Genomic DNA, 16,634 nt, shown 5'->3' on the forward strand with positions numbered 1-16,634 from the left:
GTAAAGTACCCACCTCACCTCTGAACTTGCACCCACCATATTCATCTCTCCCGGAGGTGTCGTTTAACTTTTAAGTTGAATGTACACATTGACAACCATTCTGTGGGATAGCTACGTTTTTGTTTTAGAACCAGATATTTCTCTTTACATCCTGTACTCCCATCCACTCTGGAATGTCCAAAGGCAGACTTTAGAAGAAATGTGTTTCTAACTGGCAGAATCTAAACATAGTTGCAACTTCCTAAAAGGACCAACAAACAGCCGATCAGTTTGTAAGAAGCGGGTCTTCTGTGTTTTAAATGCATTCTTACCGCTAACACTTATATGCCAGTATAGGGATGGAAATCACTGTTTCTACATTTTACAAAGAAAGGGTTTCTGAACTGGTGAAATACAAATCAGTTTAACTCTGTAAGTTGGATGCACACGTTGACAACTATTCTGCTGGATAGCTCCGTTTTGGTTTTAGAACCAGATATTTCTCTTTACATCCTGTACTCCCATCCACTCTGGAATGTCCAAAGGCAGCTTTTAGAAGAAAGTCTTTTGAACTGGCTGAATCTAAACATAGTTGCAACTTCCTAAAAGGAATCAACACACAGCGGATCAGTTTGTAAGAAGCGGATCTTCTGTGTTTTAAACGCATTCTTACTGTTAACTGTTATATGCCACCATAGGGCTGGAAATGACTGTTTCTACATTCTCCAAAGAAAGGGTTTCTGAACTGCTGAAATACAAATCAGTTTAACTCTGTAAGTTGAATGAACACATTGACAACCATTCTGCTAGATGTCTCCATTTTTGTTTTAGAGCCAGATATTATTCACAACAGCCTGTACCCCCATTCACTCTGGAATGTCCAAAGCAGCCTTTAGAAAAAACGAGTTTCTAACACGCTGAATCTAAACATAGATGCAACTTCCTAAAAGGAACCAATGCACAGCAGATCAGTTTATAGGAAGCGGGTCTTCTGTGTTTTAAATTCATTCTTACTGCTAACTCTTATAGGCCACTATAGGGCTGGAAATGATTGTTTCTACATTCTACAAAGAAATGGTTTCTGAACTGCTGCAAACACATATCAGTTTAACTCTGTAAGTTGAATGCACACATTAACAACCATTCTGCTAGATGGCTCCGTTTTTGTTTTAGAGCCAGATATTTTTCACAACAGCCTGTACTCCCATCCACTCTGGAATGTCCAAACGCAGCCTTTAGAAGAAACGTGTTTCTTTCTTTCTTTCTTTTTCTTTTTCTTTTTTTTTTTTTGAGATGGAGTTTCGCTCTTGTTACCCAGGCTGGAGTGCAACAGCGCGATCTAGGCTCACCATAACCTCCGTCTCCTGAGTTCAGGCAATTCTCCTGTCTCAGCCTCCTGAGTAGCTGAGATTACAGGCATGCATCACCATGCCAAGCTAATTTTTTTTTTTTTTTTTTTTTGTATTTTTAGTAGAGAAAGGGTTTCACCACGTTGACCAAGATGGTCTGGATCTCTTGACCTCGTTATCCGCCCACCTCGGCCTCCCAAAGTGCTGGGATTACAGGCTTGAGCCACCGCGCCCAGCCAGAAGGAACGTGTTTCTAACTTGCTGAATCTAAACATAGATGCCACTTCCTAAAAGGAATCAACACAGAGCCGGTCAGTTTGTAAGAAGCCGGTCTTCTGTGTTTTAAATGCATTCTTACTCCTAACTCTTATAAACCACTATAGGGCTATAATTGACTGTTTCTACATTCTGCAAATAAAGAGTTTCTGAACTGCTACAAACACACATCAGTTCAAATCTGTAAGTTGAATGCACACATGGAAAACCATTCTGCTAGATAGCTCCGTTTTTGTTTTAGAGCCAGATATTTCTCCTTACAGCCTGTACTCCCATCCACTCTGGAATGTCTGAACGCAGCTTTTAGAAGAAACGTGTTACTAACTCACTGAATCTAAATAGAGATGCAACTTCCTAAAGGGAACCAACGCACAGCAGATCAGTTTATGGGAAGTGGGTCTTCTGTGTTTTAAACGCATTCTTACTGCTAACTCTGATATGCCACTATAGGGCTGGGAATGACTGTTCTACATTCTAAAAAGAAAGGGTTTCTGAACCGCTGCAAACACACATCAGTTTAACTCTGGAAGTTGAATACACACATTGACAACCATTCTGCTAGATAGCTCCGTTTTGGATTTAGAGCCAGATATTTCTCATTACAACCTGTACTCTCATCCACTCTGTAATGTCCAAACGCAGCTGTTAGAATAAAAGTGTTTCTAACTCGCTGAATCCAAACATGGTTGCAACTTCCTTAAAGAAACCAAAACACAGCGGATCAGTTTGTAAGAAGCAGGTCTTCTGTGTTTTATATGCATTCTTACTGCTAACTGTTATATGCAAGTATAGGGTTCGAAATGACTGTTTCTAAATTCTACAAAGAAAGGGTTTCTGAGTTGGTGAAATACAAATCAGTTTAACTCTGTAAGCTGAATGCACACATTGACAACCATTCTGCTGGATAGCTTTGTTTTTGTTTTAGAGCCAGATATTTTTGTTTACATACTGTACTCCCATCCACTCTGGAACGTCCAAAGGCACCTTTTAGGAGAAACGTGTTTCTAACTGGCTGAAATTCAACATAGTTGCAATTTCTTACAAGGAACCAACACAAAGCAGATCAGTTTGTAAGAAGTGGGTCTTCTGTGTTTTAAACACATTCTTACTGTTAACTCTTATATGCCACTATAGGGCTGGAAATTACTGTTTCTGCATTCTCCAAAGAAAGGATTTCTGAACTGCTGAAATACAAATCAGTTTAACTCTGTAAGTTGAATGCACACATCGACAACCATTCTGCTGGAAAGCCCCGTTATTGTTTTAGGGCCAGATATTTCTCTTTACATCCTGTACTCCCACCCACTCGGGAATGTCCAAACGCAGCTTGTAGAGGAAACGTGTTTCCAACTCGCTGAATCTAAACATAGATGCAACTTCCTAAAAGGAACCAACACACAGCAGATCAGTTTGTCAGAAGCTGGTCTGCTGTGTTTTAAATGAATTCTTAGTGCTAACTCTTATATGCCACTATAGGGCTGGAAATGACAGTTTCTACATTCTCCAAAGAAAGGGTTTCTGAACTGCTGGAAACAAACATCAGTTTAAATCTGTAAGTTTAATGCACACATCGAAAAGCATTCTGCTGGATAGCTCCGTGTTTGTTTTAGAGTCTGATATTTCTCTTTACATCCTGTACTCCCATCCACTCTGGAATATCCAAACCGAGATTTAGAAGAAATGTGTTTCTAACTGGCAGAATCTAAACATAGTTGTAACTTCCTAAAAGGAACCAACACACAGTGGATCAGTTTGTAAGTAGGGTGTCTTCTGTGTTTTAAACGCATTCTTACTGCTAACTCTTATATGCCAGTATAGGGCTGGAAATTACTGTTTCTACATTCTCCAAAGAAAGGGTTTTTGAACTGCTTAAAAACAAATCAGTTTAACTCTGTAAGTTAAATGCACACGTTGACAACCATTCTCTTGGATAGCTTCGTTTTTGTTTTAGAGCCAGATATTTCTCTTTACATCCTGTACCCCCATCCACTCTGGAATGTCCAAAGGCAGGTTTTAGAAGAAATGTGTTTCTAACTCGCGGAATCTAAACATAGTTGCAACTTCGTAAAGGCACCAACACACAGCAGATCATTTTGTAAGAAGTGGGTCTTCTGTATTTTAAACGCATTCTTACTGCTAACTCTGATACGCCACTATAGGGATGGAAATGACTGTTTCTGCATTCTCCAAAGAAATGGTCTCTGAACTGTTGAAATACAAATCAGTTTAACCCTGTAAGTTGAATGCAGACATTGACAACCATTCTGCTGGATAGCCTTGTTATTGTTTTAGGGCCAGATATTTCTCTTTAAATCCTGTACTCCCATCCACTCGGGAATGTCCAAATGCAGCTTGTAGAAGAAACGTGTTTCTAACTCGCTGAATCTAAACATAGATGCAACTTTCTAAAAGGAACCAACACACAGCAGATCAGTTTGTCAGAAGCTGGTCTGCTGTGTTTTAAACGCATTCTTAGTGCTAACTCTTATATGCCACTATAGGGCTGGAAATGTCTGTTTCTACATTCTGCAAAGAAAGGGTTTCTGAACTGCTGGAAACACACATCAGTTTAAATCTGTAAGTTTAATGCACACATCGAAAAGCATTCTGCTGGATACCTCCGTTTTTGTTTTAGAGTCTGATATTTCTCTTTACATCCTGTACTCCCATCCACTCTGGAATGTCCAAACCTAGCTTTTATAAGAAATGTGTTTCTAACTGGCAGAATCTAAACATAGTTGCAACTTCCTAAAAGGAACCAAAACAGCGGATCAGTTTGTAAGTAGGGGGTCTTCTGTGTTTTAAACGCATTCTTACTGCTAACTCTTATATGCCAGTATAGGGCTGGAAATGACTGTTTCTACATTCTTAAAAGAAAGGGTTTCTGAACTACTTAAATACAAACCAGTTTTACTCTGTAAGTTGTATGCACACATTGACAACCATTCTGTTGGATAGCTGCATTTTTGTTTTAGAGCCAGATATTTCTCATTACAGCCTGTATTCCCATCCACTCTGGAATGTCCAAAGGCAACTTTTAGAAGAAATGTGTTTCTAACTCGCTGAATCTAAACAAAGTTGCAACTTCGTAAAGGAACCAACACACAGCAGATCAGTTTGTAAGAACCGGGTCTTCTGTATTTTAAACGCATTCTTACTGCTAACTCTGATATGCCACTATAGGGCTGGAAATGACTGTTTCTACATTCTCCAAAGAAATGGTTTCTGAACTGCTGCAAACAAACATCAGTTTAACTCTGGAAGTTGAATGCACACATTGACAACCATTCTGCTAGATAGCTCCGTTTTGGTTTTAGAGCCAGATATTTCTCATTACAGCCTGTATTCCCATCCACTCTGGAATGTCCAAACGCAGCCTTTAGAAGAAACGTGTTTCCAACTCGGTGAATCTAAACATAGATGCAACTTTCTAAAAGGAACCAACACACAGCAGATCAGTTTGTCAGAAGCTGGTCTGCTGTGTTTTAAACGTATTCTTAGTGCTAACTTTTATATGCCACTATAGGGCTGGAAATGACTGTTTCTACATTCTCCAAAGAAAGGGTTTCTGAACTGCTGCAAACACACATCAGTTCAAATTTGTAAGTTTAATGCACACATGGACAATCATTCTGTTAGATAGCTCCTTTGTTTATTTTAGCGCCAGATATTTATCAATACAGCCTATACTCCCATCCACTCTGAAATGTCCAAATGCAACTTTTAGAAGAAATGCGTTTATAGCTCGCTGAATCTAAACATAGTTGCAACTTCCTAAAAGGAACCAACACACAGCCAATCGGTTTGTAAGAAGTGGGTCTTCTGTGTTTTAAAGGCATTCTTACTGTTAACTCTAATATGCCACTATAGGGCTGGAAATGACAGTTTCTACATCCTCCAAAGAAAGGGTTTCTGAACTGCTGAAATACAAATCAGTTTAACTCTGTACATTGACAAACATTCTGTTGGATAGCTCTGTTTTTGTTTTAGAGCCAGATATTTCTCTTTACATCCTGTACTCCCATCCACTCTGGAATGTCCAAAGGCAGCTTTTAGAAGAAATGTGTTTCTAACTCACTGAATCTAAACATAGTTGCAACTTCGTAAAGGAACCAACGCACAGCAGATCAGTTTGTAAGAAGCGGGTCTTGAGTGTTTTAAACGCGTTCTTTTTTATGTATTTATTTATTTTTTTTTTTACTTAATAGACACCATTGTATTTAATATTAGAAAATACCATTATCCAGATTTGACAAATGAAGATTCTAAGGCTTTCCAGGATTGGATTATTTTTCCAAAGGGATAGTCTCAGGACTTACCCAGGTGATATTAGTTTTTTTTTTTTTAATTGCATTTTAGGTTTTGGGGTACATGTGATGAACATGCAAGATTGTTGCATTGGTACACACATGGCAGTGTGGTTTGCTGCATTCCGTTCCCTCACCTGTATCTGTCATTTCTCCCCATGCTATCTCTTCCAACTTCCCCTCCCCTCCGCCCCTCCCCCATTTTCCCCCAACGGACCCCAGTGTGTAGTGCTCCCCTGCCTGTGTCCATGTTTTCTCATTGGTCAACACCCGTCAATGAGTGAGAATATACGGTGTTTGATTTTTTGCTCTTGTGTCAGTTTGCTGAGAATGATGGTTTCCAGGTTCATCCATGTCCCTACAAAGGACCTGAACTCATCGTTTTTGATGGCTGTGTAATATTCCATGGTGTATATGTACCACATTTACCCTATCTAGTCTATCATCGTTGGGCATTTGGGTTGGTTCCAGGTCTTTGCTATTGTAAACAGTGCTGCAATGAACATTCGTGTGCACGTGTCCTTGTAGTAGAATGATTTATAATCCTTTGGATATATACCCAGTAATGGGATTGCTGGGTCAAATGGGATTTCTATTTTTAGGTCATTGAGGAATCGCCACACTGTCTTCCACAATGGTTGAATAAATTTACATTCCCACCAACAGTGTAAAAGTGTTCCTATTTCTCCACATCCTCTCCAGCATCTGTTGTTTCCCGATTTTTTAATGATCGCCATTCTAACTGGTGTGAGATGGTATCTCAATGTGGTTTTGATTTGCATTTCTCTGATGACCAGTGATGATGAGCAATTTTTCCTATGTTTGTTAGCCTCCTGTATGTCTTCTTTTGTAAAGTATCTGTTCATATCCTTCGTCCATTTTTGAATGGGCTTGTTTGTTTTTTTCTTGTAGATCTGCTTTAGTTCTTTGTAAATTCTGGTTATCAGCCCCTTGTCAGATGGGTAGGCTGCAAAAATTTTTTCCCATTCTGTTGGTCGCCGATTCACTCTACTGACTATTACTTTTGCCGTGCAGAAGCTGTGGAGGTTGATTAGGCCCCATTTGTCTATTTTGGCTTTTGTTGTCATTGCTTTTGGCATTTTGGTCATGAAGTCCTTGCCTACACCTATGTCCTGAATGGTTTTGCCTAGATTTTCTTCTAAGGTTTTTATGGTATTAGGTCTGATGTTTAAGTCTTTAATCCATCTGGAGTTAATTTTGGTGTAAGGTGTCAGGAAGGGGTCCTGTTTCTGCTTTCTGCACATGGCTAGCCAGTTTTCCCAACACCATTTATTAAACAGGGAGTCCTTTCCCCATTGCTTCTTTTTGTCAGGTATTTCAAAGATGAGATGGTTGTGGGTATGTTGTATTTCCTCTGAGGCCTCTGTTCTGTTCCATTGGTCTGTATCTCTGTTTTGGCACCAGTACCATGCTGTTTTGATTACTGTAGCCTTGTAGTATAGTTTGAAGTCCGGTAGTGTGATGCCTCCTGCTTTGTTCTTTTTGCTTAGAATTGACTTGGCTATGCGGGCTCTCTTTTGGTTCCATATGAAGTTTAAAGTGTTTTTTTCCAGTTCTGTGAATAAGGTCATTGGTAGCTTGATGGGAATAGTGTTGAATCTGTAAATTACTTTAGGCAGTATGGTCATTTTCACGATGTTGATTCTTCCTAACCATGAACCTGGAATGTTTCTGCATCTGTTTTTATCCTCTCTTATTTCGTTGAGCAATGGCTTGTAGTTCTCCTTGAAGAGGTCCTTTACGTTCCTTGTTAGTCGTATTCCTAGGTAATTTATTCTCTTTGTAGCAATTGTGAATGGCAGTTAGTTCTTGATTTGACTCTCTTGAAGTCTATTACTGGTGTATAGGAATGCTTGTGATTTTTGCACGTTGATTTTGTATCCTGAGACTTCGCTGAAGTTGTTTATCAGTTTCAGGAGATGTTAGGCTGAGATGATGGGGTCTTCCAGATATACAATCATGTCATCTGAAAATAGAGAAAATTTGATTTCCTCCTTTCCAATTTGGATACCCTTTATTTCTTTTTCTTGCCTGATTGCTCTGGCTAGAATTTCCAGTACTATATTGAATAGGAGTGGTGAGAGATGGCATCCTTGTGTAGTGTCAGATTTCAAAGGGAATGCTTCCAGTTTTTGCCCATTCAGTATGATATTGGCTGTTGGTTTGTCGTAAATAGCTTTTATTGTTTTGAGATACGTTCCGTCAATACCTAGTTTATTGAGGGTTTTTAGCATAAAGGGTTGTTGAATTTTGTCAAATGCCTTCTCTGCATCAATTGAGATAATCATGTGGTTTTTGTCTTTGGTTCTTTTTATGTGGTGAATTGCGTTTATGGACTTGCCTATGTTGAACCAGCCTTGCATCCCCGGGATGAATCCTACTTGATCATGGTGGATGAGCTTTTTGATATGCTGTTGCAATCGGTTTGCCAGTATTTTACTGAAGATTTTTGCATCTATGTTCATCATGGATATTGGCCTGAAATTTTCTTTTCTTGTTGAGTCTCTGCCGGGTTTTGGTATCAGGATGATGTTTGTCTCGTAAAATGATTTGGGAAGGATTCCCTCTTTTTGGATTGTCTGGAATAGTTTCAGAAGGAATGGTATCAGCTCCTCTTTGTATGTCTGGTAGGATTCAGCTGTGAACCCATCTGGACCTGGGCTTTTTTTGGGTGGTAGGCTCTTTACTGCTGCCTCGACTTCAGACCATGTTATTGGTCTATTCAGGATTTCAGCTTCTTCCGGGTTTGGGCTTGGGAGGATGCAGGTGTCCAGGAATTTATCCATTTCTTCCAGGTTTACTAGTTTATGTGCATAGAGTTGTTTGTAATAATCTCTGATGATGGTTTGGATTTCTGTGGAATCTGTGGTGATATCCCCTTTATCGTTTTTTATTGCATCAATTTGGTTATTCTCTCTTTTCTTTTTTATTAATCTGGCTAGTGTTCTATTTTGTTGATCTTTTCAAAAAACCAGCTCCTGGATTTATTGATTTTTTGAAGAGTTTTTTGTGTCTCTATTTCCTTCAGTTCTGCTCTGATCTTAGTTATTTCCTGTCTTCTTCTAGGTTTTGAGTTTTTTTGATCTTGCTCCTCTAGCTCTTTCAATTTTGATGATAGGGTGTCAATTTTAGATCTCTCCTTTCTTCTCATGTGGGTACTCATTGCTATATATTTTCCTCTAGAGACTGCTTTAAATGTGTCCGATATATTCTGGTATGTTGTGTCTTCGTTCTCATTGGTTTGGAAGAACATCTTTATTTCTGCCTTCATTTCATTGTTTATCCAGTCAACATTCAAGAGCAAGTTGTTCAGTTTCCATGAAGCTGTGCGGTTCTGAGTTAGTTTCTGCATTCTGAGTTCTAACTTGATTGCACTGTGGTCTGAGAGACTGTTTGTTATGAATTCTGTTCTTTTGCATTTGCTAAGGAACGATTTATTGCCAATTATGTGGTCATTTTTAGAGTAGGTGTGATGTGGTGCTGAGAAGAATTTATATTCTGTGGATTTTTGGGTGGAGAGTTCTGTAAATGTCTATTAGGTTTGCTTGTTCCAGGACTGTATTCAGGTCCTAGATATCCTTGTTGATTTTCTCTCTGGTTGATCTGTCTAATATTGACAATGGGGTGTTAAAGTCTCCCACTCTTATTGTGTGGGAGTCTAAGTCTCTTTGTAAGTCATTAAGAACTTGCCTTATGTATCTGGGTGCTCCTGTATTGGGTGCGTATATATTTAGGATCGTTAGCTCTTCTTGTTGCAGTGATCCTTTTACCATTATGTAATGTCCTTCTTTGTCTCTTTTGATCTTTGTTTCTTTAAAGTCTATTTTATCAGAAATGAGTATTGCAACTCCTGCCTTTTATTGCTCTCCATTTGCTTGGTAGATCTTCCTCCATCCCTTTATTTTGAGCCTTTGTGTATCCTTGCATGTAAGATGGGTTTCCTGGATACAGCACACTGATGGGTTTTGGCATTTTATCCATTTTGCCAGTCTGTGTCTTTTGATTGGGGCGTTTAGTCCATTGACATTTAGGGATATTATTGTTATGTGTGAATTTGATACTGTCATTTTGATGCTACCTGGCTGTTTTGTTGGTTAGTTGATGCAGATTCTTGATTGTGTTGATGCTCTTTTACCATTTGGTGTGTTTTTGGAGTGGCTGGTACTGGTTGTTCCTTTATATGTGTAGAGCCTCTTTCAGGAGTTCTTGTAGGGCAGGTTTGGTGGTGATGAAATCTCTGAGTACTTGCTTGTTCACAAAGGATTTTATTTTTCCTTCACTTATGAAGCTTAGTTTGGCTGGATAGGAGATTCTGGGTTGAAAGTTCTTTCCTTTAAGGATGTTGAATATTGGCCCCCAATCTCTTCTGGTTTGTAGGGTTTCTGCTGAGAGATCTGCTGTGAGTCTAATGGGCTTTCCTTTGTGGGTAACCCGATCTTTCTCTCTGGCTGCCCTTAGCATTTTCTCTTTCGTTTCAACCCTAGTGAATCTGACGATTCTGTGCCTTGGGGTTGCTCTTCTTGAGGAATATCTTTGTGGTGTTGTCTGTATTTCCTGGATTTGAATATTGGTCTGCCTTGCTAGGTTGGGGAAGTTTTCGTGGATAATATCCTGAAGAGTATTTTCCAGCTTGGATTCATTCTCTTCATCACATTCAGGTACACCTATCAGACGTAGATTAGGTCTTTTCACATAGTCCCTCATTTCTTGAAGATTTTGTTCATTCCTTTTTGTGCTTTTTTCTCTGCTCTTGTCTTCTCTTTTTATTTCATTGAGTAGATCTTCGACCTCTGATATCCTTTCTTCTGCTTGGTCAATTCAGCTGTTGAAGCTTGTGCATGCTACACGAAGTTCCCGTGTTGTGTTTTCCAGCTCCATCAATTCACTTATACTCCTCTCTATGCTGTCCATTCTCGTCAGCATTTCATCCAATCATTTTTCAACTTTCCTATTTTCTTTGCGTTCAGTTAGAACATGTTCTTTTAGCTCACTGTAGTTTCTTACTACCCACCTTCTGAAGTCTGATTCTGTCATCTCACCACCCTCCTTCTCCATCCGGTCTGGTTCCCTTGCTGGTGAGGAGTTGTGATCCCTTTTAGGAGGAGAGGTGTTCTGGTTTCGGGAGTTTTCATCCTTTTTGCGCTTGTTTCTTCCCATGTATATGGGTTTATCCACCTGTTGTCTCTCTCTGTCCCATGGAGTTGGAGCTTTATGTGTTTCCGTTGCACTACTGCCTTTTTTGATTTTTCTTTCAGGTCTGACCCAGCCAGCTAGCAGCACACCTTGCCACTGCCTGCCCACTGGGACTTTGCCGAGTTGCTGTGGGCTCCCCCCAGCCGCCCTGAGCTCTTCCCTGTAGTCCTTTTTATATGGGCATAGTTAGAACTGTCTGGGCGATAGTGGCCCCACCTCTGTTATGGCGGACTCTCTCTGTTGTGGCAGGATGCCTCGGCAACAGCGGGTTGCCTCGGCAATGGCAGCCTGCCTCCGTAGAGGTGGAGAGTCTCAGTAATGGCGGAAGCACCTCCCCCACCGAGCCGGACCGTCCTGGTTCAGCTGTGCTTGGTTTGAAGGGCTAAACCCAGAGGGTTTAAAATTAGTTTTTGTTTTCATTGTTATTGGGGGTGGAGGGGTGAGACCAACCGAGCCAGAACACCTCGATCCCTGACTCAGAGTCTTTTCTTTTAAGTTGAACGACCCTGCATTCCGGTCGCTTGTTGAAAAGGCGCCGGGATCTCCCGTGCTGCGACTCACGGAGCCGGCTCAAACTGCGGTGCTGGCTCCTGGTGAATTTTTTGCCTAGGAATCTCCTGACCTGGCTGGCTATTTGAGATGAATGGGCAACTCTGCCATCTCAGGGCTCTGCTCACCAGCTAAGAGGGCTCGCAGACCAGTGGGTTTTCTACGAAGAACCGCAGGAACAGGGAGTGGTCACAGAAGCCACGCGGGTGAAATCAGCCCAGCAGAGGCCAAAACAGCCGCACCGACTGGAACTGTGACGCTGAGGACCCCTCTGCCTGGGTATCTCCTGGTCTGTGGGCAATAAAAGTTCACCTGGAAAGGCGGCGTCCACTCACCCTCTCCACTCACCCTCTGCTGACGTCCTGAGCTGTTCTTAGGCAGCCATCTTCTCAGCATTCCCGTTTTAAATGCATTCTTACTGTTAACTCTGATATGCGAGTACAGGGCAGGAAATGACTGTTCCTACATTCTCCAAAGAAAGGGTTTCTGAACTGCTGAAATACAAATCAGTTTATCTCTGTAAGTTGAATGCACACATTGACAACAATTCTGCTAGGTAGATCTGTTTTTGTTTTAGAGACAGATACTTCTCACTACAGCCTGTACTCCCATCCAGTCTGGAATGTCCAAATGCAGCTTTTAGAAGAAACGTGTGTCTAACTCGCCAAATCTAAATACAGATGAAACTACCAAAAGGAACCAACGCATAGTAGAATAGTTTGTAAGAACCGGGTCTTGTGTGTTTTAAACGCATTATTACTGCTAACTCTGATATGCCACTATAGGGCTGGAAATGACTGTTTCTACATTCTCCAAAGAAATGGTGTCTGAACTACTGCAAACACCCATCCGTTTAACTCTGTAAGTTGAATGCACATATTGATAACCATTCTACTAGATAGCTCCGTTTTTGTTTTAGAGCAAGGTACTTCTCTTTACAGCCTGTACTCCCATCCACTCTGGAATGTCCAAACGAACCCTTTAGAAGAAACGTGTTTCTAACTCGCAGAATCTAAACATAGATGCAACTTCCTAAAAGGAACCAGCACAAAGCAGATCAGATTTTAAGAAGCGGGTCTTCGGTGATTTAAGCGCATTCTTACTGCTAACTCTTACATACCACTCTAGGGCTATAAATGACTGTTTCTACATTCTCCAAATAACAGGTTTCTGAACTGCGGCAAACACACATAAGTTCAAATTTGTAAGTTTAATGCACACATAGGACAACTATTCTGCTAGATAGCTCCGTTTTGGTTTTAGAGCCATATATTTCTCATTACAGTTGGTATTCCCATCCACTCAGGAATGTACAAACGCAGCTTGTAGAAGAAACGTGTTTCTAACTCGCTGAATGTAAACATAGATGCAACTTTCTAAAAGGAACCAACGCACAGCAGATCAGTTTGTCCTAAGCAGGTCTGCTGTGTTTTAAACGCAATCTTAGTGCTAAATCTTATATGCCACTAAAAGGCTGGAAATGATAGTTTCTACATTCTCCAAAGAAAGGGTTTCTGAACTCCTGAAATACAAATCAGTTTAACTCTGTAATTTGAATGCATACATTGACAACCATTCTGCTAGATATCTCCTTTTTTGTTTTAAAGCCATATTTTTCACATTACAGCCTGAAATTTCATTCACTCTGGAATGTCCAAACGCAGCTTTTGGAAGAAACGTGTTTCTAACTAGGTGAATCTAAACATAGATGCAACTTCCTAAAAGGAAACAACACACAGCAGATCAGTTTGTAAGAAGCGGGTCTTCTTTGTTTTAAAGGCTTTCTTACTACTAACTCTTATATGTTGTTACAGGGCTGGAAATGACTGTTTCTACATTCTCCAAAGAAAAAGTTTCTGAACAGCTTCAAACACGCATCAGATTAACTCTGTAGGTTGAATGCACACATTGACAACCATTCTGCTATATAGCTCCGTTTTAGTTTTAGAGCCAGATATTTCACATTGCAACCTGAAATCCCTTTCACTCTGGAATGTACAAACGCAGCTTTTTGAAGAAACGTGTTTCTACCTCGCTGAATCTAAACACAGATGTAACTTCCTAAAAGGAATCAGCACACATCACATCAGTTATTAAAAAGCGGGTCTTCTGTGTTTTAAAGGCATTCTTACTGCTAACTCTTATATGCCACTATAGGGCTGGGAATGAATGTTTCTACATTCTCCAAAGAAAGGGTTCTGAACTGCTGCAAACACACATCAGTTTAACTCTGTACGTTGAATGCAAAAATTGACCAGCATTCTGCTAGATATTTCCATTTTTGTTTTAGAGCCAGATATTTCACATTAGAGCCAGAACTCCCTTTCATTCTGGAATAACCAAATGCAGCTTTTGGAAGAAAAGTGTTTCTAACTCGCTGAATCTAAACATAGTTGCAACTTCCTAAAAGGAAGCAACACACAGCAGATCAGTTTGAAAGAAGAGGGTCTTCTGTGTTTTAAAGGCATTCTTACTGCTCTCTCTTATATGCCACTATAGGGCTGGAAACGACTGTTTCTACTTTTCCAAAGAAAGGGTTTCCGAACTGCTGCAAACACACATCAGTTTAACTCTTTACGTTCAATATACACATTGTCCAACATTGTGATAGATATCTCCTTTTTTGTTTTAAAGCCATATTTTTCACATTACAGCCTGAACTTTCTTTCACTCTGGAATGTCCAAACGCAACTTTTGGAAGAAACCTGTTTTACCTCGCTGAATCTAAACATAGTTGCAACTTCCTAAAAGGAAACAACACACAGCAGATCAGTTTGTAAGAAGCGGGTCTTGTGTGTTTTAAAGGCTTTCTTACTTCTAAGTCTTATATGCAATTATAGGGTTGGAAATGACTGTTCTTACATTCTCCAAAGAAAGTGTTTCTGAACTGCTGCAAACACACATTAGTTTAGCTCTGTAGGTTGTATGCACACATTGACAACCATTCTGCTATATAACTCCGTTTTTGTTTTAGAGCCAGATATTTCACATTGCAACCTGAACTCCGTTTCACTCTGGAATGTCCAAACGTAGCTTTTGGAAGAAATGTGTTTCTAACTCGCTGAATCTAAACACAGATGCAATTTCCTAAAAGGAACCAACACACATCACATCAGTTTGTAGGAAGTAGGTGTTCCGTGTTTTAAAGGCATTCTTACTGCTAACTCTTATATGTCACTATAGCGTTGGAAATGACTGTTTCTATATTCTCCAATTAAAGGGATTCCGAACTGCTGCAAACACACATCAGTTTAACTCTGTAAACTGAATACACTCATTGACAAACATTCTGCTAGATAGCTCCATTTTTGTTTTAGAGCTATATATTTCACATTGCAGCCTGAACTCACTTTCACTCTGGAATGTCCAAACGCAGCTTTTGGAAGAAACGTGTATCTAACTCGCTGAATCTAAACATAGTTGCAACTTCCTAAAAGGAAACAACACACGGCAGATCAGTTTGTAAGAAGCGGGTCTTCTGTGTTTTCAATGCATTCTTACTGCTAACTCTTACATGCCAGTATAGGGCTGGAAATGACTGTTTCTGCATTCTGCAAAGAAAGGGTTTCTGAACTGCTGCAAACACACATCATTTTAATACTTTAAGTTGAATATACACACACAACCATTCTGCTTGATATGTCCTTTTTTGTTTTAGAGCCAGATATTTCACAGTACAGCCTGAACTACATTTCACTCTGAAATGTCCAAATGCAGCTTTTGGAGGAAACCTGTTTATAACTCGCTGAAACTAAATATAGATGCAACTTCCAAAAGGAACCAACACACAGGAGATCAGTTTGTAAGAAGCAGGTCTTCTGTGTTTTCAAGGCATTCTTACTGCAAACTCATATGCCACTATAGAACTGGAAATGACTCTACACTCTCCAAAGAAAGGGTTTCTGAACTGCTGCAAACTCATTTCAGTTTAACTCTGTAAGTTGAATGCACAGATTGACAACAATTCTGCTAGATAGCTCCGCTTTTGTTTTAGAGCCAGATGTTTCTCTTTACAGCCTGAACTACCTTTCACTCTGGAATGTCCAAACGCAGCTTTTGGAAGAAACTTGTTTCTAACTTGCTGAATCTAAACATAGTTGCAACTTCCTAAAAGGAACCAACACACAGCAGATCAGTTTGTAAGAAGCGGGTCTGCTGTGTTTTAAAGACATTCTTATTGCTTACTTTTATATGCCACTATCGGGCTGGAAATGACAGTTTCTACATTGTCCAAAGAAAGGGTTTCTGAACTGCTTCAAACACACATCAGTTTAACCCTTTAAGTTGAATATACACATTGAAAAACATTCTGCATGATGGCTCCTTTTTTGTTTTACAGCCAGATATTTCACATTGCAGCCTGAACTACCTTTCACTCTGGAATGTGCAAATGCAGCTTTTGGAAGAAACGTGTTTCTAACTCGCTGAAACTAAACATAGATGCAACTTCCTAGAAGGAACCAACACACAGCAGATCAATTTGTAAGAAGCGGGTCTACTGTGTTTTAAAGGCATTGATACTGCTAACTCTTTTATGTCACCATAGGGCTGGAAATGACTGTCTCTACATTCTCTAAAGAAAGGATTTATGAACTGCGGCAAACACACACCATTTTAATTCTGTAAATTGAATGCACAAACTGACAACCATTCTGCTAGATAGCTCCGCCTTTGTTTTAGAGCCAGATATTTCACATTACAGCCTGAACTCACTTTCACTCTGGAATGTCCAATCACGGCTTTTCGAAGAAACGTGTTTCTAACTCGCTGAAACTAAACATAGATGGAACTTCCTAAAAGGAACCAATACACAGCAGATCAGATTGTAGGAAGCAGGTCTTCTGTGTTTTCAAGGCATTCTTACAGCTAACACTTATATGCCACCGTAGGTTGGGAATGACTGTTTCTACATTCTCCAAAGAACGGGTTTCTGAACTGCCGCAAACACATATCAGTTTAA

General features: G+C 40.0%; 1 long non-coding RNA gene across 1 annotated transcript; it reads right to left on the bottom strand.

Moving 5' to 3' along the window:
* Positions 1–206: 206 nt before the first annotated feature.
* LOC141579972 (uncharacterized) lies at positions 207–15,058 on the bottom strand. Its single transcript, XR_012511964.1, has 3 exons — positions 15,025–15,058; positions 12,023–12,168; positions 207–581 (listed from the first exon to the last, which is right to left on the bottom strand). It is a non-coding gene; the product is annotated as an uncharacterized LOC141579972 (long non-coding RNA).
* Between the last annotated feature and the right edge of the window lie 1,576 nt (positions 15,059–16,634).

The sequence above is a fragment of the Saimiri boliviensis genome, chromosome 10, assembly GCF_048565385.1.
Source record: "Saimiri boliviensis isolate mSaiBol1 chromosome 10, mSaiBol1.pri, whole genome shotgun sequence".
NCBI classification, from domain to species: Eukaryota; Metazoa; Chordata; class Mammalia; order Primates; family Cebidae; genus Saimiri; species Saimiri boliviensis.